The following is a 26,274-nucleotide window of genomic DNA, read 5'->3' as shown; positions in this document are numbered from 1 at the left end:
TTACAACAATAACATTCTTACAGTATTTTCTTTTACTTAACAGTCTTATTGTTATTGTTTTAAGTATGGTTATAATTTAAGTAAAAAAATTATATCGTTAATTGTCTTTGCATGTCTTCTGTAAAGTTTGTATCTAGTCGCTGGCATTAATTTTTTTTTTTAAATTAAACCGGGGGGTGGGTGGCTGGCAAGTCTGCAGTGGGCTCGCCAGCCCAAATCTGGACTGGGGGGAGGGCTACCTTGGCTGGCGAGCCTGCAGCAAACTTACCATTCCAGATCTGGACTGGGTGTGTGTGTGTGGCTCCCTTGGCTAGTAAGCCTGCAGCAAACTCATCAGTCCAGACCTGGACTAGAGGAGGCCTGGCAGCCTTAACTGGTAAGAGCAGGTTACTGAACAGCTAGGTTACTGAACAGCTAGCGTTGGTCCCTGAGGAAGGCCTACAAGGTTGAAACAGGGTGATAACCGGACCCCTGTAAACTGCAAACTGCACCTCATCCTACAAGGAGAACATCGGAACCGCAAGTTACCAACGCTGAGAGCATTACCAGAACGCGGGATTTCAATGCGTAACGTTAAAGACTGCCCTCAAGAGAGTAGTTTACTGTGAATGTTAACGGCTTACTGTATTTGCTATTTTGTAATCTTGTTTGTACCTACAATGGACAATTTTTGAAATTTGTCATGAATATATAATATCAAGGACATTTGAATTTGCATATTCTTTGTGGATAGTCACCATAAGGATTTAGTTTTTGGCTAATTGACTGCTGGTTTTGTTTGCAACTATCTTACAGCAGGCTAACCTCTGTTTACTGAATTAACTGGTAAGCCAGCAGCCCTCTCCCAGTCCAGAAAGACAGGGGCCATTTATTCATGGTAATTAGCAGCATGTTCTGCATATCTTTTTGAATTTTTCATGCTTAACTGTCACCCCGGAAGTGACTTCGAAGCCAGCATAGACCTGCTTCGCATTACTAAAGAGCCCACTTAACATTATCTTTGCGTTTGCCGCAAAGAATCCTCCTCAAGGAACCATGCAAAACAACAGTAGCATGTTAGCTATGCACATGCTAATGACTATGCAAACAGAACAAAGGCGCAGGCGAATGGTGGGGGTGGAATTTCTCCTTTTGCTTCAGGACTGTGAATAGGCATTTTTAAAATCACATTAAAAAAAGAGCTTTGAGAGAGCATCAAAATTGATCATGAATAAATGGCCAGAGAGAAAGAGAAATAAAGAGAGAGAGAGAGAGACAAAGAGTGAAACAGGAGAGGAAGGGGGAGGGGGGAGAGAGAGAGAGAGAGAGAGAGGAAGGAAGGAAGGAAGGAAGGAAGGAAGGAAGGAAGGGGAGGGAGAGAAAGAAAGGGAGAAAGACAACAGGGAAAGGCAGCTGACTGGGCTCGCAGGGCAGAGTGGCCCAGGAAGCTCAGAAAGGGGGGGAGAGGATCCTGTTGGGTTCCTGAGGAAGCCCAGAAAGAGGGCGAGGGAATGAGGTGGAGAGCGAGGCAGGGGGGAGGATGCTGCTGGGCTCCCGGGCTGTTCGGGCTGGGACTAATTTTTTGGGTTTTTTGACTGATTTTTGACTGATTTTTTTCCACCTCATAGTGACTTAAGCCTATAAAATTTGATTGCTTAAATGCATTACAGGTCTGCATGTCTGAAGCTTTTGTACTATTCCAGTATGGGTAATGAGATTTCTTGCTTATATAGTTTAGAATTATGGTCCAAGTAGCTGGAAACCCAAGTTGATATGCTGCTTTTACAGATAAGGAATCTGTAAGAACAAGCAACTCACCCTGGCTGACCTAGAAGAATCTGTATGACCAAGTAATTTTTTTTAAGCCAGAGTCCCAGCTTCTCAAGGTAAAGGTGAAGCTAAGAAATACTCTCCACGTGAAAGAACTGCACAGAATCATAGGAACTGTCATACAGGCCAGAGAAAATCATCTTAACAAGTTGACAGGGACTTATCCCTGTTATAAAGCTTTCCAACTAGCACAGCCAATATAACCCTACAAATATAATGAACCTGGGGTGAAAAACAACAAAGGTTTCTGACATAGACATCTGTCAATCAAACTTACCTGATACATGTAAGCCACATTGGTTCCTAGATATTTTCCACTGTAAAGTTTTCCATCAGGCTACTTCACTTGAACAACGTCTCCCTCGGCAGGTGGGCCCAGCTTCAGGCAATCTCTACTCTGTTTCAAAACATCAACAACACATATTTCTATTAGTAAGCAAGAAGATAAAGTTGGAAACTGATCTGCACAACTTGATTATCTTGTAATGATAACACATTCTTCTCTCGTGTGAAAAACAGTGAAACCAAAACCCACACTCCTAATGTGGGTTTATGCTGTCAAGTCATAGCTGATTTATGGCAATCCCGAGGGTTTTCAAGGCAAGAGACGTTCAGAGGTGGTTTGCCATTGCCTGCCTCTGGGTGGGCTAATTGTACAAAAACAAAATAACATCATGCTTCAAAAACACAAGACATGATAAGTGAAAATGTAATCTGAGTTTTACACAGGCATCCCCTTCAAAGAAGAGCCTTGTCATATAATTTACTGTCTGTGAGAAATGTGATATCTCCAAGAAGCCTTCATGCACCTGCTGCCTAACTTCCTGGCCCACCCTATATTCCAATTGGACCAATCAGGCCCTGGCTCAATAGGGGCGGGGCCAGCAGGCAGGCTCAGACCTGAGCTTTTGCACTTGGCTCCTCCAGCTAGGTATTTAAGAAGCCGTCCCCCTCGCCAGCTGAGTCTGCTTCCTAATTTTCTCTTTTTACAATTTCAAGTTTGCCTTATTTATACTTCTCATGTGCCACATTCCTATTATATGTACTAAACAGCTTTGGACTTTCCTTTTGCATCCATTCACATCAATAACTGCAGTCCTTTAATCCAGTTGCATCATTAAGAACAGCACTACTCATATTTGTCCTCCGCTCTTCCCCAGTAGCTGATTGAGTGCCATCTGACCTGGGGGTTCCATCTTCCAGCCCTATCTCGTTTTTTTTTCTTTATGGATTGTCTCTTCACAGGGTTTTCCAAGGTAAGAAATTATCAGAACTGGTTTACTGATGCCTTCTTCTGCTCAGTACTAACCAGGGTTAGCTGAAGTGTCACTGCTGTTGTCTATGACAGATCCTCTGCTAGTGTCCCCTTCCACTGCAGCTGCTGACACACAACCCCCTTGCAAACGTTAAGGTGTGCATCCAAGAGGGGCGAGAACTGAATACATCTACAAACCAGGGAACAACAACACGGTATCTAAATGTGGCACATGCACAATGAATAGGGTTGCAAACAGGCCTGCAGAAAAACCTCATCCTTTTCATAAAAGCTTTTTCATGGGATGGAGGTAAATTAATATCCTATTAACCTCCTATTCAAGGGACAGTAAGTTTTCTCTCCAGGCAGTTGGCAATTTTAACACTAAATTTAGTATAGCAGGTTTAATTTCTAGAAATGAAGAATTCTCTCCTAGATATTGAATAACAGCACAGGTGTGTCCCTACACCATTTGTTGGCAATTGGCAACTTCCCTTTAGAAAAAAAGAGAAGATTATCAGCACAAAACCATTGCATTCAACATCAGTGGTGTATTTCCCTAATACAAAGAAAATACTCACTTATAAGGGGGCAAACAAACAGGAGAGAAATGAAATATTTACATTTAAGTGCTGCAGGAGGCATTGCCTGAAAATGATCTTAATCCTAATGAGGAAAATGCCACCCTGTAAACAAAGTCTGCCTAGTAAACGTCAGGATGTGACATCGCCCCATGGGTCAGGAATGACCCGGTGCTTGCACAAGGGACCTTTACCTTTAGCTTTGTTCAAAGTGAGGAAGAACAGCTTTCACAGAGACAACGTATTAATGGTTCTTAAAGTTTTTTCCACCAGCCATTAATCTGTATGCTCCTGTGTGTCCTGTGAATGTAGCCCCCTCTCATGGAAGCTCAGGCATGATTAAAAATCAGTGTATGACTTATTTGGACAAGGATAATCTGAGGTGCCAATAACAAGAGCTGCGTAAACGGATGCAGCCCCAGGTTTTCCAGACTAATAATATTGCCTGAGTAGCTATACTTCCCATCCCACTGATACTATTGGATGTGTATGCTGTGAAACTCTTTATATCAAGATGAAGAAAATCAGTTCCCATCTTAATAAGATTAGAACTCCTTTCTGAAGATGATTGCTAAACTCCTTTGAAATAGATTGGAAGGTTGACAAGTTACTTTGCAAGAGATCTCCCAGCATTTGTCATTCCAGTGGGCTGAACCAGCATGTATTGCTGAATAGCAGGGAAGTATTAGTGTGTGTGTTTTTCTGACCCTCAAAATGTTTCAGAATGGGAAAGGGATATATTTTGCACTAGTTAGGAGAGGGAGGTGGTGATAAAAAAACCTTTCTTTTGTTCATGAAATGAAATAAAGCTTTTCAGGCAATAAATACATACTCTGTCCTTCCCTTGGAACGTAAGAATTAGAAACGTTGCATGATCTTCGATTCACAGCCCTGTTCTCTGGAGCAGTCTTCCAAACAAATGAGATATGGGCTGCATGTTCACCATTTAATTTGTCAGTGTATGAACTTCACAGCTGGAGAATCCCTCTGGTGTTCATTCTTACTATCAGGAAGTCTATATAGTTGATCCAACAGAGGTTTAATCCATAAAAGGGAGGGATAATCATGCCCAGCAGCTTTGTGACTGAGAGAAGAGGTGTAACATATCTCCTGATGGGAGGGTTGCAGAGTCTACCCTAATGCTGCTGAATTCTACACCAAGCACCATTTAAAGGGCTAGTTTTGTCTAATAATATAGGCCACAATACCTTAGAGACCATCTTTTCCTTTATATTCTATCTTGATCTTTAAGATCAACCCCAAGGGTCGTCTTGGCTATACTATCAGTGTTCTAGACAACAGTTTCTCAGAGGCATTCTACTCTGCACTGTTCTATCATTTAAAGTTTTTGTTTTGGCAAAGAAGCCCCTCTAATTTGCATTGATAACATTGTCTGTATGAAGACAGGTTTTAACAGCTATTTCCAAGTTAGAGTACATCACTGCAAAGGAAATGGAAGCTAGGGAGTGCTGTCAGCTATTATCTTGCTCTCTAGTTCCCACAGTAGTTTACGGTCACTGTAGATGGATGGAAGGGGGTTATCAAGCACCCTGTGTCCTTGGCTATTGTTGTGACCCAATTATCCATCGAGTCCAATGAAGACAATAGGGAGGAAGTTGGGTTAAAGAAGAACAGTTCTTTATTTGGCCAAGCACAGAACCGGGTGGACAGACTCAATAAACAGAACGGGAAGCTGCCACACCAAACAAAGAAGAGAAAGAACTTTTTATACTTCACACAAGGTGGATACATTTTCTTAAATGTTACATTAAAGAATCCAGTGACTATGCAGAGTCAGCACAGTGCCTAACGTCCTGCCCAAGCATATCTAAGTAGCCTGCCGTGGTACTATTCAGGAGAGAGATAGCCCTTTGTATACTGGGCTAGGGAGTGCCCTTGTCCTTGACTCAAAGGGAGGGGGCTAGCAGGGATGTACGTGTCAGCGGCGTTTTGCCTAACGGTGCCGATGTTTGTGTGTGTGTTTTCTAGGCACAACACTATCAAACCCAACACTAAAAATCAGCAACATTTTTTTAACACCAGGACCTAGAAGTTGCCATCCCAATAAACAGGTGCTTTACGTCAACCCACAGATGGCACTCCAACAGAAGCAGGGGGCAGGGCCGAGGGATCACAAAAAGGGAGGCTCCCTGGTCAGTTTGGAGAGAAAGAAGGGACTGAGCACACAATGTGATAAAGAGGATGGGAGTGAGCCAATTCAGGAAAAGAAGAAGACCAGGGTGACAAAATCCCCTCTACTACTCGTTTTGAGATCTACAGGGAGTCTGCCTGACCCCAACCAAAACAGCAGAATGAGCCTCACGGGCACTCACAAAATTAAAACTAATGGCAAGAAAAATTGGGGAGGGGAAATCACTAGAAATATCTCAGAAGTCTGCTAGACAACATCTAGCTTTGGATAACTGAACATACACTGCAATATGTATATCTGAAACTACTTTGGATGGGAGACATTGACTTTTAAAACACCTAATTCAGCACCTAATTTGTCAGGAAAAATGCCTACTGGGAACTGAGATGGAGCCTTGCTCTCTAATCTAATGCTTTGCTCTTAGTGGACCCCAAGCATCTTCACCAGCTTTTGGCTCTCAAATCAACCTCATCTTCCTTAGCAGCAGGGTTTATATAAAGCACATCCTGTGTGAAGCTCAGAGATTCAGGACCTTGCCTTGTTCCTTTGTTGGCTTCATAGCAGTGAAATAACCCTCCCTGTTTTCTGTTGCTGGTGCCCATGTAAAATATTTAGCTTTACACATGTTTTTCACCTGCCAATGATTATGGCGACTGTAAAACCATGGTAATTCTATGGGATATTTCATTTTATGCTGCCAAAACAAAAACAATACATTTCGTTGCTGCAGCATTAGGGATACTACATTACTCAATTTAATCAGCTAATCTGCTCTTGAGTCAAACTTTCTTAACAATAGTTGGCACCTGTGACACTCGAGAAAGACAGGCCCCAGTGGAATGCGGCCATTAGGGTGGTAGGCCAGTCAGAAGAGGTGAAGCAGACTGGGCTCAGAGGCTGGGGGGGAGCCCAGGGTCAAAGGAGGCTGGGGGGATCGAGTTTGGCTTGATATGCATAATGTAGGGTGAGGGTGGATGATAGCCTTGGCAACCCTAGCAGGAGAGGGAGCGCTGTTCGGCATGCGTGGACCAGAGAGGGCTGGTTCTGGAACATCAATGAGGTTCCAAGGGTGGGGCCAATTGTTGGGCTGGGCCTTAAAAGCAGTAATCAGGTGCTCCTGGGGGTGGCCGATGGAGGAGGAAGGGCTGGATACCTTGTAACGTGGTGGGTGATTGTAACTGGGCCACCAGGCCACAAGTAAAGGGCTGTTCGTGGAAGCAAGCCAGTGTGAGTGTAAGTTTGTCATAGGCATGGAAGGATGACCTCAACCCAGCCTGTTGTGGCTACCGACTCTGCAGGCGTCCAGGGAGATGCCTGCCTCGAGCGACAGCACCTCAAACATCAATCATTGCAACCGTAAGAAAAGCAACTGCATGATGTTTTAAAGGACAACCAAAAATCATCATACATATTCTTACACAGATATTTTCTTGACAATTCAAAGTGATAACAATTTTTTTAATATGCAAATGATAGCGGGGGGAAGCACAGGCAGAATCAGAGAACCTGATACACACATTATAATATGGAAAAGCAGTATTCTTCGCTATTCTAATACCTGAGGCGCAGGAGATTTTTGTCCTGAATTAAAATCTGAGAAACATTTCCCACTTATGTTTGAAAGGGTTTACTTTTAGCATGTGTAGGAGTAAGAACTACTCTCCTTTAGAGGAGCCACCCCAGTATTTGTTCAGAAGCACAATAAAAAATGTACCCAATTCTGTTACAAAGAAAGCCAAAGATGGTAATTTGGATGTTTTGTGAAATTTAGGTTTCTGCGGAAAAGCAGAGGTAGTCTTTAGATGTACTTTTGCTGTCACATTTCTAAATGGCCCGTTTTCTTTTTTCATGCCTGGTGATGAATTTAAATTACTGAATGATGGGGGCTTAATCGTCACCATTCTCATCTCACTGAAGGCTCTCTCGGGTCCTCTACAGAAAGGATGTCGTTACATTAGTGTCAGCATATTTCAGTTCAGGGCTGCTTTTATCAGTGATTTTTTAAAAGGGGAAATCCCATATACTTCATGTTGTGCTCTGTCTTAGGTGAGGTAACATCCACTTTAGAAAAAGGTAGTTGACAAAAAAAAGTTAATCAGTGGTTGTGTCACATTAACTTGGATTAAAAGACTGAGTCATCTTGTGACTGCTGCTGCTTCTATGCTGGGCTTAACTGAACAGTGCTACATATATTATTCAGAAGTGTATTAATGTACACAAACATCTTGAGTATTTTCAGACTACACAGAATCAGAACACATGGATATCTGGAATAAGTCTAATGGCAGTCAAGAAAATGCAACACTATTTCAGGACGTTCCAAAGGCACTCCTTTCAGCAGAGGTATTTTATATACTGAAATGGCAGTCTGTTCACCTGTGAATGCAATTCTTGATGGGATTGGCAAATGTCCTTTCTAAAGACACTTGTATTTCTAAACATGTGGCTCACACCTAGATGAAATGCTAAAAGTCTGTGTTCAGATATCTAATTTTCTTTAAAATGTTCTTCAAAATAAAGGTATGTGGGGGACAATTTTGGATTGGGGCTGCAGCAATGAAAAGGGGCATTTAGCCTATTTCCTAGTATCATTTCCAAGACAGAAATCAACAACATAAACATCTTGAAAATTGTCAGTGCTAATTTTCCCCGCCCACTGAACTGCTATCAATACCAGAGCTCACAACAGGTTGAAGGGGAAGGAAGGAAGACTGGAATAGAGTCCCCCACATACAGTGGCACTGATCCGTCAATACTCCACCTTGCCTGGAGAGCCAGTCACAAATCTCCAGTATCTTGTCTATATGCACCTTCAGCAGGTTGTGTTAAGCATGGAGCTGAGAAACCTAAATTCAAATGCTGTTTTGAGCATGAATGCACTGATGGCTGTGGCCAAGTCACCAGCTGTCTTTCCTACTCTATGTAATGATGTGGATGCTTGTTCAAAGCATGCTTGTATCACTAACAGTGATTCAGAGAAGACTGCAGAATACAGCCCTTGGAAATCTGGAAGGAAGTGGTACTTTTGAATATGAAGGACTGGGGTGGACATCAGTCCTAGGACAACCTCACATGATTTGTTGTGCCAATGAACCAATATGGATTGAGGTACAAGTTATAATACATCTTTTTGATATCAATGGAATAGAACATTTCCAGACACTTTTTCCTATCCCAGGTACTCATTTGGTGCTTATTTGCTAAACAGATACTGGATGTAGTTATAAGCACATGCACTCCGTGGGGGTCAGATGTGCAGTAAGGTACACCTCACTGTTTGGTTATGTTCAGGACTGAGGACCTAATTTACAATGTCAAAAAAAATGGTCTTGGATACAGTGGCTGAGAACTAGAGGGGAACACATATACTTTTACTTCTGCAACTTTACCACAGACCTATATAATCACTTAAATCATAATCCACATGCCCATGTGAACTTTCCTCTCCTTCCACAGACCCCATCACAAAGTCCCCGCCATAACAGATAAATAAACAAATTTATGACATTTCTACAGCACTTTCAGAATTCAAAACTCTGTATAAATGTTGGGTTGGATCAGACCAGCTTTACACCCTATCTCATCCAATTTTCCTCCTTATTATAAAACCTAAACCTTCACTGTTTTTGTACATGTAAGTCTCATGATCCCCTGCACAGCCTTTTTGGATGGGAGGGGTGCCTTCCTGTTTCACCAACAGAAAAGCTGTTTGGATACAACCCACTGTCATGGTAATTGTCATGCCAGACCTGTAAAGCAATTCAGACATTATTATCACCAGGCTGCAGATGGGAGACAAGGAGTGGCTTGTTTAAAACCACCAAGGTGAGCTTGTGGCTGAGGTGATCTTCCAGAGCACAACTCATTCTCTTACCCCTGCATTTCACCAGCTCCTGCTCTTTTGGAGTAGGGTTTTTAAAAATTGTGTTCAAAAAGCAAGTTTGAGAAATTTGGTGAAGCACGTCACTGTTTTCCATCGACATTTAGAGATCCAAAGGGGACAACATTTGGAAAAGGAATTTTTTGAATAAATGCATACTCCTCTCTGGATCTCAGCCATTATCTTCTGACAGACAAGCAACAGGAATGTGCAAAAGTATCACAGATGTATAGATCAGATAGGGGACATTTTGAGTGCCACTGATTTGGTTTTATGTTACTCTGATATAATCCAGAAACTTTTTTATTTAAAATATGCTCTTTATGCTTGGTCTTTACATTGTTTCAAGTGGGGGAATGATAGTAGGAATGGCCTTATTACTGTATCTATATTGTGGAACTTTGCCTTTGTCAGGAATTGCTCAGTGTTAATAATACAAATATTACTGCCAGTGTCACAGGGATGGAGCCAAAACACCTTTTTCCTGTGCTGGAAAAGGGATGATGGGTCCTTCCAAAAGGCAATGCTGGGAATCACAAGACCTATATGGACAAAAGGTATGTGGGATGGAGGCTGTAACAAAGGGTGGAGCTGGGCAAGTTTCAGTGAAAAAGCTAGCTAGATCCAACCTGGAAATTGGAGATAGTTCCCCTTACTTTATAGAACACTTACTCATAAACAACCAGGCCTAGAGCATGTTGCTAACTCCAGCCAATAAAGCTAGTACTCTTAGGCCAGAGCAGAAAAAGGAAGTATTCTCAAAGGTACAATAACACTAATTTACAGAACAATTCCATACATGCCATTGATCCTGAATGTAGATCCCAAATTAACTCTATCAATGACCAGCAGAATAACACCCATTGAAGTTTTGCCTAGGTAATGCATTTGAAAGAGAAAATTACCAGACCATTGTAGATTAAATACAATGTCTATACAGGATTATTACCTTTTTTATTTAGATTATTTCAGGTATTCATATCAGAAAAATCAGTAATTCATTTGAACACAAAAATTGCAGGTAGCTGTGTTGTTCCTTTTAAAGAGATTCCAAAAACACTTGTATTTGCCTTTTATTACAAACATAACTGAGTGGGTATTTCTTATGAAAGCTCAGTAAGGTTAAATCACACAGTGATCACAAACATGACTGGTTTCAGAAGTCAACGTATGAATAAATGGAACAACTGCATGTATATGTTAATATAAGCTCCAATATATTAGGAACAAAGAAAATGGCTTCCATGGGTATGTATTATGTTATTATCTGTAATTATTTTAACACAGGGTTTTGGTGAAAATGCAAGCACTTTTAAGTGTGTACAAACATGAAATATTGGCATGACTTGCATAAATGTAATTGTGAACTGAACTGAAATTGTGCAGTGGCTTGACCACATAATGCAAAAGTCAAAAGCTTTTGTGACCTTTGCTAGCTAGCCAGAAAGGGGAAACAGATTAGAGAAGTAGCTTCTTCAACAGGCAGCACACAAACTTTGATGAATAAGTCCTCCCAGTGGCACCTGATATGCACATTGCACAGATTAGGCAGTTTCAGAGCAGGCAGATTTAAAAAATCCTCCCAGTTACTGATACTACAGGTGTATTATTTAATAAAAACACAACAAGATTTCTCTAAGGAATCTGAAAGTTCTTTGGTGTTTCCTTCAAACAATTATATGTTGCTTCTCTACGATCTGAGTAGCACCGACGCATATCCTGGCCTGATTACATTTCTTCTTTGCTCCAAATCAAGGCACCCCACTTGGGTGGTAAGCAGAGCTTAAGCTTTGATGCAGGTGCTACCGGGTTTCTATAGTAAGAATACAGCTCCATGTGTGCAATATGTGGACGTTCCTTAATCAAGGCAATCATTAATGATGCTGTTCATAATACCCTAAACTAAGGAGTTGCATTTCAAAGGGAGACAGCAGGGATTTAGCAGCATAGCTTCCCTTATCACCAGCGGGAGCTGAACAGCTAAATCCTTTACACACTGCTTTCACTTTGAGTATTATACTTCCAAAAAGGCATTAGACCATTTTATAGGGAAGGATTTAGCAGGGAACATAGCATAATCTGTGCTAATAATTTCTGAAGGACAACTTTACATCCTGAAAAAAACTGTAAAACAACAACTGAGATCAGCAGGCACATCTATAAGGTGAGAGAAGATATGCAGTCACTGGTCATTTATGCATGGTAGCTTTACTCTCCTTTATTCCTTGTTTCAGCCAGGATCAAATTTTTCAGTATGCACATTACCTCATTCCTTGGAAGATCAAGGCTGTTTCAATGCAAAACAAATCCGGCTTTTCCCATTGCTCTTCTGGCCTGAATTAAACTGTTCATCCTAGCTTATTCCGGAGTCACAGAGCATGCATATTATGTAGGGCTGTTGGAAAAAAAACTCGGTATAGTTCGGCTTTGGCAAAATTCGGCCCGTTTTTATTCGGGCCGTGCAGAAATCCGAACTCCCCCGCTTCGGATCCCCGAAATTCAGGGGGGATCCGGAGTTCGGGGGAAAATTCGGCCCCCCACGCTCCTTCAGGGGGATTCCCTGAAGGCGCGCGGCGGCCCTTTAAACAGATCTGCGCCTCCCAGCTGGGAGGCGCAGACCTGTTTAAAGGGCCCCCTCCCCGCGCCTTCATGGAAGCCCCGTGAAGGCGCGGGGGGCGAATCTGCCAAATTTATTCACCGAACCCCCGAATTCGGCAAATTTGGTTCCCCCGTTTCCCACCTTTTTTGAGTTCGGTTCGTCCGAACCGAAAAACAGCCGAATCGGGGGAAATTCGGCTGTTTTTCGGTTCGGCCTGAACCGAATCAACAGCCCTAATATTCTGTTCTCGAGTTGAGCTTCACCCCACCCTTTTCCAAACTCCTCTTCAAGGCAGCATGCAGATAGCCAAAAAGGGGAAGCATAGAAGATTGGCTTCTCTCACAGCCAATCATGAAACAGTGTGTAAAGAGGTGGGGATTCAAGTGCTTCCTGCTACCTTGGAGCTCTTTCTGAGCAAAAGAAAGGCTTTTTAAAAACGGCTTGGATTTCTCTCCCCCCCTTCTTTCATATTGCTCCGTTTTTTGTTTTTTGTTCTTAAAATGCTTTTTTATGTGGCAGTTGGGTCTGGGGGGAAGGAAAGCTTCTCTCAGGGTGAGTACTGCGAAGTCAGCCAATTACAGAGCAGCATTTAAAGGGGTGGGGCTTGATTTAAACTTGGGAGACTGCTTTTCTGTATTCATGCCTCCATTAGCAGACAGTTTCGTCCCTGATCATTCCAGCCAATGCATACAGTTTCTGCCAACCTGGGTTACTTTGATCATGGCTGAAATGGAGAATAAAGGAGGTTAAAGCAACTATGCATAAATGACCACTGTCACATGCTTCCCAGCACATCTTGCTTTCCACATACACCTTTTCCTGCTATTATGGCTTGCAACATGCTGGTCCTGGATGAACACCATCATCTTGGCCAAATCCCATTCTTCACCCCTTCAACTTGCTCTAGCTTGTGACAGTGCAGAGATGAACCTTTCCTATACATATATTCTCAAATAGCAGTATTTCTAGAGCAAATTCTGTCTACAGTTAGCAAAGGAAAATGGGATGACCAATGATTCTTTATTCCTCAGTAGCCTCCTATACAACAATGGGTTTAAACTCTAACAAAAAAATTATTTCCCCAAAGTAAATATGTTTAAATGCAACAGACAAGATTCCACAAGAATGAGACATATCAGCAGATATAAATCAAACAAGACTGGTGTACTGTCCGGGAAGGCTGGCTGGGCTGCTACTGCAGCATGGGGTAGAGGGAGTTAAGAACGGGTGTGGCAGGAGGCGAAAGAGGGAACAAAAGCCAAGACTTCTGCAGCCTGCCCGCTGCACTAATTGGGAACATCAGCAGGGTAAAACAGAGTCCAGTAAACAATCCAGAAGTCAAGCCGGGGTCTGGTACTTATCAGAGACTGAGCAGCAAGGGTTGCTCTTAATCAATCCAAGGTAGGGGTCACAGGCAAATCAGGCGGTCATTGTCATCAATCAGTCCAAGGTCGAAGTCAGCCAAGGGAGTAACTGGAGTGGTGTGAGGCTGAATCCAGAGTTCAGTAAGTTGCATCCACATTTCTGCTGGGTTTTGCCACACCTTAAATCTGGCCGGTCCTCGGAGTGAGATTGATCCTGCCATCACTCACTGTCGACTTCAGCCGTTGTAATCTCCTTGCATCTAAGTAATCTCGCTGAGTGTTGTCTTTCACTAAGCAGCTGTCGCTGCTTCTTTCTCTGGAGCTCTATGGGGACGGTTTCTTGCTGTAACTCTTCAGCTGTCTCCCTCCCTCTGGCTTCCAAGGAGGACTGAAATCCATCAAGCTGTCTCAATGTTAAAGCCTCCACCGGCCCTTTTAAATCAGCTGTTCCAGCTCTTCTGCTGACCCCTCTGAGTCACTCATATGTGAGGCCATGACAACTGGACTGAAAGATTGACCTCTGTCAATCTCCTAACATCTGTTGAGGAACTGTTAGGCAAGACAAACAAAGAAACCATGACAAATATCTGAGAGAGTATGGTATATAAAAATCCACCCCAATAATTTGCATAAACTGTCAGATGATACAAAAAAACAGCATAAAAAGAAGCTCTCTTATGTAAATTCAACTCATCAAAACATATATATCACAAATTACAGAAGTTCTGTGACAACAAACTAATTCAGCAAGACATGATATTGGCATCATCCTGAGTGTGCAACATTGGAAAAAATAGTTTTTTGAATGTGTACTTGCCCCAAATTATATACTATGTGCCTGCTCCAGAGTTCAAAAGCTTGTTGTTGGGCTGATATATACTTTAGTTATTTGGGTTGCACCCTTTCACCCCCTTTACATTTTCAAATATCTGAAACAGAACTCTAACAGCCCATTCCTGAGCTGGCAGCGTGCGGAGATGGCAGGGAAGAGGCACAGCCGCGCCTCCTCCTAACCCGTTTCGCACATGCCACGAAAACGAAAAAAGCCTTGAGAAGGCTTTTTTTGTTTTCAATGGGGCTAAAAGCCCCGTTTTTAGCAGGCGCAGCACTGCTGTTCCTGGCGCCGGCGTAACAGGCCAACCGAGGATAGAACGCCGCCTAACCGACGGCTCCTTCCCCTGCCCCACCCCAGGAACGCCCCTTGCGCCAGCGTGGCCATTCTACGCCATGGCCTATGCCACAGAGAGGCTGCACCAGCGGCGGGCAAGGTGCAGCTCCGCGGCGATTGGGCGCCGGCAGAACTACCCTCCCTGCCAGCATAAGTGCATGTAATTGCGTGATTACACTTACGCTGGCAGAAAGGTCACGCTGCCTCCAAAGAAGACTCACTCCCCGCCCCCCAGGAATGGGCTGTAAAACTATTTCAATTTCTCTGGGGAAAAGGGGCAGCAAGAGAAATGCCTGCTGCTCTATCTTGATAACGTTTGACTGATGTAATGGAGCCTGAAGAAATTTTTACAGAATTCCTATGACCCAGCACTCTGAGGATTAGAGAAGTTCAAAGGGATCACCCTCCAAACAAGAACACATGCAAGATGCATCACATGTCAAACAAGTAGGGTTGCCAGGTCCCTCTTTGCCACTGCCGGGAGGTTTTTTGGGGCAGAGCCTCAGGAGGGTGGGGTTTGGGGAGGGGAGGGACTTCAATGCCATAGAGTCCAATTGCCAAAGTGGCCATTTTCTTCAGCTGAACTGATCTCTATTGTCTGGAAATCAGTTGTAATAGCAGGAGATCTCCAGCTAGTACCTGGAGGTTGGCAACCCTACAAACAAGTTAATGGGTTCCAGAATTAACTGGAGTCCTGTTTTGCCAGGGCCAGGGGTAAGGGAAGGAGCAACAAACAGGCAATAGAAAAAAGGAGGGCGGTTGCGCTCCTTGAGGCTTGCTTGGCTGGGCTCTCCGGGGGTGGCCGCATCGGGACCAATCAGCTCTCTGGTAGAAGGGTGGGAGAGAGCGGTTGGTCTCGAGCGGGAACGGCAGTGGCGCGAGGGGACTGAAAGCAGTCTCTGCGTCCGCCTGCGGGGAATAAAAGGAGAGCCAGCTGCCCGGTAAGTCAGTCCGTCCTTGGGGTTTCAAATGTGGTTAGGATATGAAATTGTTAATATGTTAATTTGAATGTTGTATTGAACTTTGTCACAACTTGGGCGGGATGAGCATTGGGCAGAATCCATTCTGGTAAAAAGCGGTCTGGAAAGCGCCCTCCTAGGGGCAGGAAACAAAATTAAGGGTTCGGGGAGAGGCATGGGTAAGAGAGCCAGCGATAGAGCGGCTAAAAGGTCTCTCCCTATATTGCAGAGGAATTTACATAGAGGCTTACGGACGGTGATTCCCAGGCTCTGCCATCCATAGCCACTTTAGCGGGACCGCTGGAGTTGGATCAATATACAGCCGCATTGGGGTCGGCATATATTGTCGGATTCTGCCCAGCTGCCATGCCAATGCTTACTGCTGTTAGCTAAATTGTAAAATTGTGGCCGTTTTTATCCATAAACAAATTTTCTTCTGAAATAAGCGTGTTGTGTGGTTATTAAGTTAGGTAATGGGAGCTCCTCCCCATAACAGCCCTGCACTGGCAAGTCAGATTCATGTCCAGAATCTAAGAAGTAATATATAACAACAGGTGTATTGCCCCACACAAGAACATGAGCTGGTAATTCACTTTCCTCGTGGTTTAAGTGAGAGAGAGAGACATGCACTAAACTGCATGTTGAGTTGAGAAATACTGCAATGCCACCATCCTTTCCCTTTGGCTTATTCACACTGGACAATGGAATCATATGAACACATCAGACAAAAGTTCTCAAACTAGATTCATAAGAACCATTATGACTGTTACATATTTAAACAAGAATTTTTTCAATTCATCAAGGAATTTTGTTTTATTATCTTCCGGAGACAGATTACAATACAATACATAGAATTCCCACTCTAATATATTTTATTAAAACATATTTCTTGTTTAATTAAAAGACTTTGGAAGATTAGTTTTGATTCATTTGATGAAATGGTGGATACTAATTAGAACAAATAAGGTTGGGAACCCCCTGAGAAAGCAATAATTCTGTGCAGCAAAAAATAACAAACATGAATGGAATATTAAGTTAATTGAAAGGTCAAACAAAATAATTCAGTTTTACGTATTTAAATTTCCCTCAAAATTAAAATCATTTTCTTAAAATAAATTCTTACCACAATGTCTTCGGGGAAGGTGTCTTGGCTGAAGGAACCATCATCAAACATGACTTCATAGAAAACCTGAGATGTAACTCCTATTACTGCGCAGCTGTAGTATCGGGTGTTCTGCTATGACAGTCTACCCAGCTGAAACTGCTTTTTCAAGCGCTTTCATCTTCTTAAAAGTAAGGATGAAAAACATAGTTTTTTAAAAAATAATGAGGCTACAGTGTTTACTCCATGAGTTACAGCATACCTAAAGAAGTGCATCTTGCTAAATATGAGGGGGGGCCCTTAAGACTGAAACCCTTGTTCAGGATGAAAGAGGGTCAGATTTCAGCAGTTCTGTCTCATTCTAGATTCAATCTCTCTCTATTCCTGGAGGATCCAACCTAAAGACCTTTTGTCAAAGTTCATAACCTTCAGTGGAAGAGAACCCCCAGGAACAATGGGGAAACAATTCTTTTCCCTGTCCTGTTGCCTGTTTTTAGTCCCCAAGTGTTTGCAGTTACCATGGAGCAATTACCACAGAAGCACACTTGTGCAATCTTGCAATTCTAGGGCTTTGCCAAATGCACTCCCATGAGCACAACTGTGCTTGCAGAGATTCTGACACTTACAGACCCTTCTTCTGGGAATGCAGTTCTGGACCCCAGGAATCTGGAAGTTGCAGAATCACTTCCTTTACCCTACAACTGCACCTTCAGCAGAGATTCTGCCACTTACAAAATATTTTCAAAGTGCTATGGAATAATATTTGGGCAATCTCTTAGAGACTTGACAAATGCACTCCTACAGCTTCCTTAAGATTCCCCAAACCTTGGGGAAATCAAGGAAGGACATCTGTCAAGGTCAATGAATTGTATGATCATACAAATGTGCTCCCATAGCTCTTAAAACGTTTTTCCCAGTGTCCAGTCTCCAGACTGGGGAAAATAGGTAAAAGCCCCCACAAAAACAGAAATTCATTGGTCTGTTTATCAGAAGCCCTTTGGAATGGAATTCGATAGAATGAGCAGTCTAAGTGGTGGATTCTTATTCAATTGATAAACCCAATCTAATAGGATTTCACTGTTGTAGAATCATAGAATCATAGAGTTGGAAGGGTCCACCAGGGTCATCAAGTCCAACCCCCTGCACAATGATTATCCCAAATCAGAATGCCACCTATAAGAGAAGAAAGGATAACTGGGACTACTGGCAAGCAGGCCTTTCTCTGTGATTCTGACTAGAGCACTGTACCATGCTATACATGAGGAGAGGTCCCATAAACACCCCTGAGCCACTCATTAGTAGCTGAAAAGCTGTTTGAGGTGTCAGTGCCCTGCTTGCAACATATAGATAGGGAATGAATTGAGTTGGCATATATTTAAACATCTTCACAAATTAGTAGATGTCACAATGAGGTTCCATGCATTTTTCCAAGCATGCATAATTTCCAAGCATGAAATTAACAGCATTTGCTTGTCCATGATTCTGTATACATCTTTTGCACTGAACATGAATATCAACTTTCTGGCTGGAGATTACTATCCACCTTTATTATAAAAAATGGATGAGAACATGTTTATTATTTATGTTCACTTTTTTGTTCTAATTACCACAAATCAGTGAAAGCATTTACAGTGCAATACAGTATTTATTCAGAAGTAAATCCATTTTATTTAATATAGCTTACTCCCAGATAAGCGTGCACAGAATTTCAGCAATAAAAATATAACCATGACATATCTACAAATAAACTATGGAAGTTTCCCAACAATAGTAGGTGAGTTCTTCTTAAAAACCTCCCTTGTCTTACACAGGTCAAAATAAAAAAGAACTCCATAAAAACATGACATGCTTCTAACATTCACAGAACATCCCATAACATAAAATATGACATTTCTCATTCCCCTAATAAAAGCAAAGACCATTTTTGAAGCAGTGCCTCTCATTGGTTGCAGCTCTTTTCATTATGTGCTATGTGTATGTCATAAAAATTTACTAGGCCCATGGCTGTAACTGGGTTATCAAATGTAGAGACAGCAGGAGATGTTAAAATGATGGCATGGTTTAGAAAGAAAGAACATTCTGAATTCAAAATCTACTTAGCTGAAAAAATGTGTGACATATGCAAACTGATTACTTATTCTCTGCCCTTTGTTATCTAATTATTGTAACCTTTGAAGACAGAAAACATTAAGTGTCTTTATAGGGCTAAAGCAAAAGTACCACTAAAATGAATACAGTGAAATAATTTGAAGCACTGAAGTGAGATGTTTGGATTAAGCTACTTTTCCTTGCTCATGTTACCCCAATAATACTGCCATACTTATGGGATTTGATATAGATAAAAATATAGATCACACTCTAGCCGTGAAATATTGTGGCGTATTTGCTGTTGGCTATAGAATCTTAGTTGCACTCAAAGTTCCACTCATTGAGGATGTTAATACTAGCTGGGGTTCAGAAGAGAGCACAGTATTAAAAGCTACCTCCACTTAACCCCTTGCCTCTTTTGAATAACACATCCATACCACGTCAGTTTTAACCTTATTGGTTAGTCGATATGTCTGTATTGACATCCATCATGATTACTATAACAACTCCTAATTGATTTGAAGCCACAGAAACAAGGCAGCTCCAGCTCTGGGTGAAGAATGGAGACAGTGGACCAAGAGAAGTATAATGTCCTGATGTTTGTCTCCTCTTTTTAGAAATTCAAAGCAGCTATGCAGATAGGCAAACAAAAGGAAGAAAAGGGAACATATGAAACAATGTAGGACTGGCACAGCATCCAGCAAAGGCCAGTGACATTCACAGCCGAAACAGCTCCTACAGGATGAAGTGATTTGTTTTGATAGTGAATGCTGCAAGGTACTTGCTGGATGAAGAAGAGTTGGTTTTTATATGCCGACTTTCTCTACCCCTTAAAGAAGAATCAAACCAGTTTACTATCACCTTCCCTGCTCCTCCCCACAACAGACACCCTGTGAGGTAGGTGGGCTGAGAGAGCTCTAAGAAAGTTGTGACTAGCCCAAGGTCACCCAACTAGCTACATGTGTGTAGGAGTGGGGAAACCAATCCAGTTCTCCAGATTAAAGTCCACCACTCCAAATCACTGCTCTTAACTACTACACTGCACTGGCTCTCACCTTAGGCCTCATAGGCTTAATCTCCAGTTTTGCCCCTTTGAGCACAGTGGGATTTAATATTGATTATTCTCTTCAGGATTTGGCTCACTATGGGTGTCTGATTTCCCTACCCCCACCCTCTTCCCAAACTGCTTGCCTCGTGTTTCATATGGGAAATCAGGGCTGCCCTACTGTAAGGCCCCTTTCTTCTCCTCAATTGAGAACCCCAATTTAATCCCCAAGTCTCCTCTTAGTTGTTTTGAAAGGGCACCCCCCTTTTAGAAACCTAGGAGTGCAATGGGGATTTTCTTGGCATACGTTTCAGAGCGTGCATCTGGCTTGCCATGTCCAAAGCGAATTCCAGCACAGAGGCAGGATGAGGTATTTACATATCCTCCAGCAAAAAGGCATTCATAATACAATCACATCCCTTGCTCCATGGGATACCTCACCATGGCAAAGTGAACCATTTGATGCTATAGACAGTTGGTCAACCCTTAGGTATCACTAATCCAATCCAGCCATTGATAAAGGTAGCCTAACATCCGATCCACCCAGAAGTAACTATCAAGAGAACATTTAAACCCATTATTTTTTGTCAGTACCCATCAATGACCTCACACTGGAATGTCAGGTGTCATTTCGACGCTTCCAACTGAATTTTGGGGGAAGTTTCCTTCAGACTGACCAATCATATTCAAACTGTATTTCTTGGACCAGTCCTGAGCCTGGAAAAGTCAGATCCCATGCCAAACTATAGAATTCCCCCCCCCCCCGTAAAGGGACTAGCCCAGGTCTGTGCAATGTGTGCCAGGTTTCTTCCATTACCAGAACACCCCTACAATGGCTTTGCAGGCTCCTCTCTGTGGGACTTCTGTTTTTTGGACTCCCTGCAATTCTCAGCTTATCACCCACCTTGGATCAGGTAATATATCACCTAGGCTGTTAACGCATGGCCGTTTATCCTGCAAAATGCCCTGGTTTGTGGCTAATCTAATGAGCCTACACGCATAGCCTGCGTGATTGACCCATCTAATATTGGAACTTCTCCGGGTCTGCAAAGAGCTGGTTTGCAGCGACTTAAATTTAAAGACTGCTGCAACCATGAGAGCTTCCCAGAGCATTTAGCATCCGGGTCGACTCCCTTGCCGGACGAAGCCTGGCAGGCCTGACAGCAGCAGCAGCAGCACTCCCAAATCCCGTGGCCCCCACTCTCTCCCTCTCCCCCCCTCCACCCGATGCCGGCTTCCTCTCACCTCCACCCGGAGGCAGCAGCCTCTGCTCCTGCCAGCTTCCCCTCACCTCTGCCTTGGGACATCGGGTGGAGGAGAGAAGAGCGGCGGCAGCTCCGGCCATTCGCTCCTTTTCTCCATGTGTGCAGTTTTTTGGGGAAATTGTGCTATATCCGAGGAGCAAATTAATTCGCACATGCACATGTGTTAATGGCCCTACTTTCCCTCTCCTATCCTTGCCTCTTCCTGTCTCATTCCTTTCCCCCATTCTCAGTTTTGTGTGTCTGTTTATAGGGAGGGAGAGGGTAGTTTTATCCTGGATTTTACTTGTGTAGTTGTAGTTATGGTCTTAAATCTTAGAAGCAATTTTTAGTCCCCCTGTGGTTGTGTGTCTGAGTGGTAGTAAATAAATATTCCATTTAGTTTGAAACACGTGAGCCCTGTTATTTTTCTCTTGGAATATTGTGTAGGAATATACATAGACAAAAGATCCTTTGTTTATCTGGCTGGAGACCCTATAACATGCTAATTCTCCCCTCTCAGGGTCCAGCTTAGGTAACGCTGCCTGTGGTACAAAACACTGTATATGTTTCCCTATGGTACTGGATAGTGGTATAAAAATAATTAAATGGTAATACAGTCCAGTTTGAAGAAACTGTTACAGTTATCAACCTTTTTTTGCAGGGAAATTTGATATTTACTTTACAGAAAATGTTATTGATAACCATGCTGTTTTGTAATTTATAGTATGTCCTAAGAAACATTTCCTGACAGAAAAGCCCAAGAATTTACGGATGCTAAAAATGTCATTTTTGATCAGAAAGGACAGATGTTAGGGAAAGAGCTCTGTTTTAAGGAAAGAGGAACATCTGTGACATTTTACAGATTATAGTTCAAGCTGCTGTTTAGAAATATGATTTTCTTTTTTTAACCCAAGCTATGATTTAACCAAGGTAGTTGTGAAAAAAATAAAACATACACAAAAAAGTAACATTGGCCTTCTGAAAAGAAAAAAAAACATCACTAAGCATGGTAAAGGATTGTCTTACAAGGATAGAAGGCTAAACGTTTCTCTCATATGGTAAATCCTAGAAGATTAATGATAAAGTAAAACCTGTTTTGGGACTTCAGCCCTTGGACCAGCCTCGCAGCCATTAGAAAGATAGGCTTTTTATTGTATTCCCTTTTGAGATGGTAAAGTCACAGTAAGAAAACTGATGTTGTATAGAAAACAATTTTACATGAGGAATATTTCTTATGTTCTTATCCCTTATTCCATTTTGAAAGGGAGCTGAAATAAGCTCTTCCTTCCAGAACTTATACACCAGACATTTATTTATTTCTTTATCTAAACTTTTACATCGCACCGTTCCTTGTAGATCAAGGCACCTTACAATAATAGGTAAAAACATTTTCACTTAAAACCAAAAAGAACACAGCAAACTTCAAATCTCTCCTTCCTTCCCCCTCTTAAAATATCTCCCTCCTTCCCCCTCTTAAAATATGCCTGCCATTCAAACCTTCTCAAAAGCCCTGGTAAACAGGCAGGCCTTGCAGGGCCTCCTGAAGCTCTCCAAGGAGGGCCCCCCCCTCAACTCTCCAGGGAGCCCATTCCACAGAGGCAGAGCCATGATGGAAAAGGGTGGCTCTGGTCGATGGCAGATGAGCCACCCTCAGTAGTGGGACAGCCAACATATGGCTGCCTGATGACTGTAGATGGCACAGAGGAACATATGGAAGGAGACAGTCCTTCAAACATAACACTGTCAGCAGATATACCACTGACAACAGAGGATTTGTTCCTAATTCTATTCACTGTTTATGTAGATGAATACAAGTAATTTGCTGAAGGAATGGTCAACTGGTGGCCCACATCTGGCCCTTATCCCTGTTCATACCAGTTGAAGCAGGATGGTTCTATCTTATCAGGCAGCTATCTCTCCTTCCCTTACTAGAGAAACAAAAAACTTACTTCTCAATTTTTCCTCACCCCTGCCCCTGGTTTCTCTGATATCAGGTACTATTCTCTACAGTTAGGAAGAGGCAAAGCAACTAATGCCACAGAAAATAAGGAAGGAAAACCTCCAGGTTAATAACCCCATTGTTCCCTCTAGCAAGAGAAAGAAATCCCATCCCCTCAGAAAGCAGAAATTAGCATGGACAGCTCTTTCTTTGCTGGAAGACAAGTAAAGGCTGGAAGAAGGAGCTTCCGTTACAAGCACCTGCAACAGTTTGTCAGAACCAGTTACTGCTGTAAGCATTTGGAATTTCCTATACCCATGGTGCCTAATGAAGGGCCAAACTAGATGTGACAGTGTCCTAATGCTGCCACAAGGACAGCACTGCTTTTTTAACATGCTGCAAGGACCCAATCTTGATCAGGCCCACAGTGTGGCTCTCCAGTTCCTCCCCCCAACACCTTTTCAAGTGCTGAAACAGCCCCAGAGGGATGTGGTCCTTTCTGCACTTGATAAGTAATGGGAAGGGGACAAGAGCACCTCAGCCTGCCACGCTGTGGACCTGATCCTGGCAGCATTTTAAAATGACTTTAAAATGCTAGTAATGTCTTCATGGTGGCCATGATGACGCCATCAGATCTATTTTGGCCCTAATAGGCTAGCATGTTATAATTAAATTATGTAGAACCTTACCACATTTTGATTGATTTTGTGCCAGAAACATATGATATAGACATCATATGGCCAGTCATCTGGTTCCATCAGCACCCCTGCAGCATGAGCACATGTAACATGGAAAGACACTGGACACCATCCATTAGAACATTGGATGCAGGCACCAGATATTTCCTTAACTCTTTGTTGGCAGAAGATACATTTCTGTAGGTGCAAGAGAGAAATCCAATGAACCTGACTATGAATAGCTGACCAATAAGTTCTTCTGCTTTCCCAGCTTTTTGCAAATTTCACACATCTGTGCTTTTAGTCCACATGATTTCTCAAATGTGTTGTAGGATACCACATAGAGAAGGTTAAAGCTTCGATAAATTGTAACATCAGGAATATTAATGGAACAACATACATTGTTATTATAATAAGACAATAAGAATATGTTCTGTTTAAATAAATTTTAAATAAACAACAGCTTAACTGCCTCTGGATTGAGCTCAAAAAAGAGATACTGCATAGTATTCTGTGAGCACTGCCTTCATATGAGTTTTGTATCACTTTCTATAAACAGAGAGCCAACATGATATAATGGTTGGACAAGAATCTGGGAGGCCTAGGTTGGAATCCACACTCTGTCTTGGGCTCGTCACTGTCTCTCTCTCTTTACCTAACCGATCTCATAGAATTGTGGTAAGGATCAAAGAGTGGAGGGAGAACAATGTATACCACCATGAGTTCTTTGGAGGAATGACAGGATAAAAATGTACTTCTTATGAACTGATATGGCTTTCTTTTGCTACAGAAATTAATATTATGCAAGCATGAACCTATTATGGATTTCAAGAATTTACTTTGCTAGAGCAGGAACTTATGTTGATATTTGCAGATTTTTTAAAAGTTAATTTTGATTATTTTTAAATAATATTTGAACAAAACAATCTGTAGTTTTACTATGACACTCTGATTATAGAAGCCAAGTCATACTATATTCTTCTCTAAAGCTCCTTCCTATTTCATTCAGAGTTGCTGCAAGCATGAATGAGGCAAAACCCTGCACAAAGCATGAAATGAGCAGACACACCCGATTCCTCTATACCCTGAAAAGTAGGAGGGGAAGGATCACTGCAGTAGAACACAACTCCTGCATCGGCATAAAGTTTCATAGTGAGCACATATACACTACTATCTTGACCCCCGTCAGCCCCACGCTCCCAAATGGGGCCTTTCACCTGCTGTAATTTTCACAGTATGGAACCAGCAACTGGTTTGGAAACAAAGATTCGGGACAGCAACCCTAGAATCAATGAATCATACAGTTGGAAGGGACAACCAGGGTCATCTTGTCCAACCCCCTGCACAATGCAGGAAATTCACAACTACCTCCCCCCACCCCCAGTGACCCCTACTCCATGCCCAGATGATGGCCAAGATGCCTCCCTCTCATGAACTGCCTAAGGTCATAGAATCAGCATTGCTGACAGATGGTCATCTAGCCTCTGCTTAAAAACCTCCAGGAAAGGAGAGCTTACCACCTCCCAAGGAAGCCTGTTCCACTGAGGAACTGCTCTGTTAGAAAATTCTTCCTAATATTATTCATCCTCTTCATCCCCCTTCTGTATACAGTCACATATATATGCATACACAGAGCTAAAGAGAATATATTAACTATTTAATACCAGACAGCGGTTTAAAACTGATTGACTGTGATGCTGCTCTGAAAGGATTAAGTTCTGAGCAATACTGTACAAGCAATTTACTTTGCTGAGGAAAAATGCAAAGAATTCTTTATCACAAACTGGGTGCCTGCATCTCTTAACCAATAAACCTTCCATCCTTCTGAGACTAGCTAGCCTGCCTGCTGATATCAATAAGCTAAAAGATAAATATTTTCTTTTCTGCTACAAACCTCAAAAGAGATAATTTAAATTAAAAATACACACACATACCTCCCTACAACCAGAGATGGAAACCATCCTGAGACAGTCAGTCACATTTAAGACTTGCATGTTCAAATATTTAGAAACCAGAATCTTGTCAAGCTCAGGCAGAGAATCCTGATGGTGATACAAATACTCATATCAAAATTTCATCTACCTTGAGGCTGGCCTACTGGCATTTCAACTATGTACTGCAATGTTTCTTAAAGATCTGAAATAGAACAGACCAGAGTCCCTATGCTCTGGACAAAAAGAGGCCATAGTCAATTATGTAGGTGAATGCTCTCTGCCTCTGGATGGGAAGATGTTGCACTTTTGGAATACACAGGGTAATGGCAGAGCACACTGCTGCTACACATCTGCTTTCCTTAAATCAAAATTTTATTTTCAAATCTATAAAATACAAACAAAACATACAATACATAACACCATAACATACACAACACAACACAATATACCGAAACATTCTTTGCAAGGGTGAACTTAA

At 42.3% G+C, this 26,274-nt stretch overlaps 1 pseudogene; it reads right to left on the bottom strand.

The window, feature by feature from the left end:
• The window catches only part of LOC130492911 (lysine-specific demethylase 4C-like), a 117,578-nt pseudogene that overhangs the window by 4,570 nt on the left and 86,734 nt on the right, over positions 1 to 26,274 (bottom strand).

Source organism: Euleptes europaea, unplaced genomic scaffold, assembly GCF_029931775.1.
Source record: "Euleptes europaea isolate rEulEur1 unplaced genomic scaffold, rEulEur1.hap1 H_2, whole genome shotgun sequence".
Lineage (NCBI taxonomy): Eukaryota > Metazoa > Chordata > Lepidosauria > Squamata > Sphaerodactylidae > Euleptes > Euleptes europaea.
The sequence above is the reverse complement of the archived record's forward strand: the minus strand, read 5'-3'. Positions and strand labels throughout refer to the sequence as shown.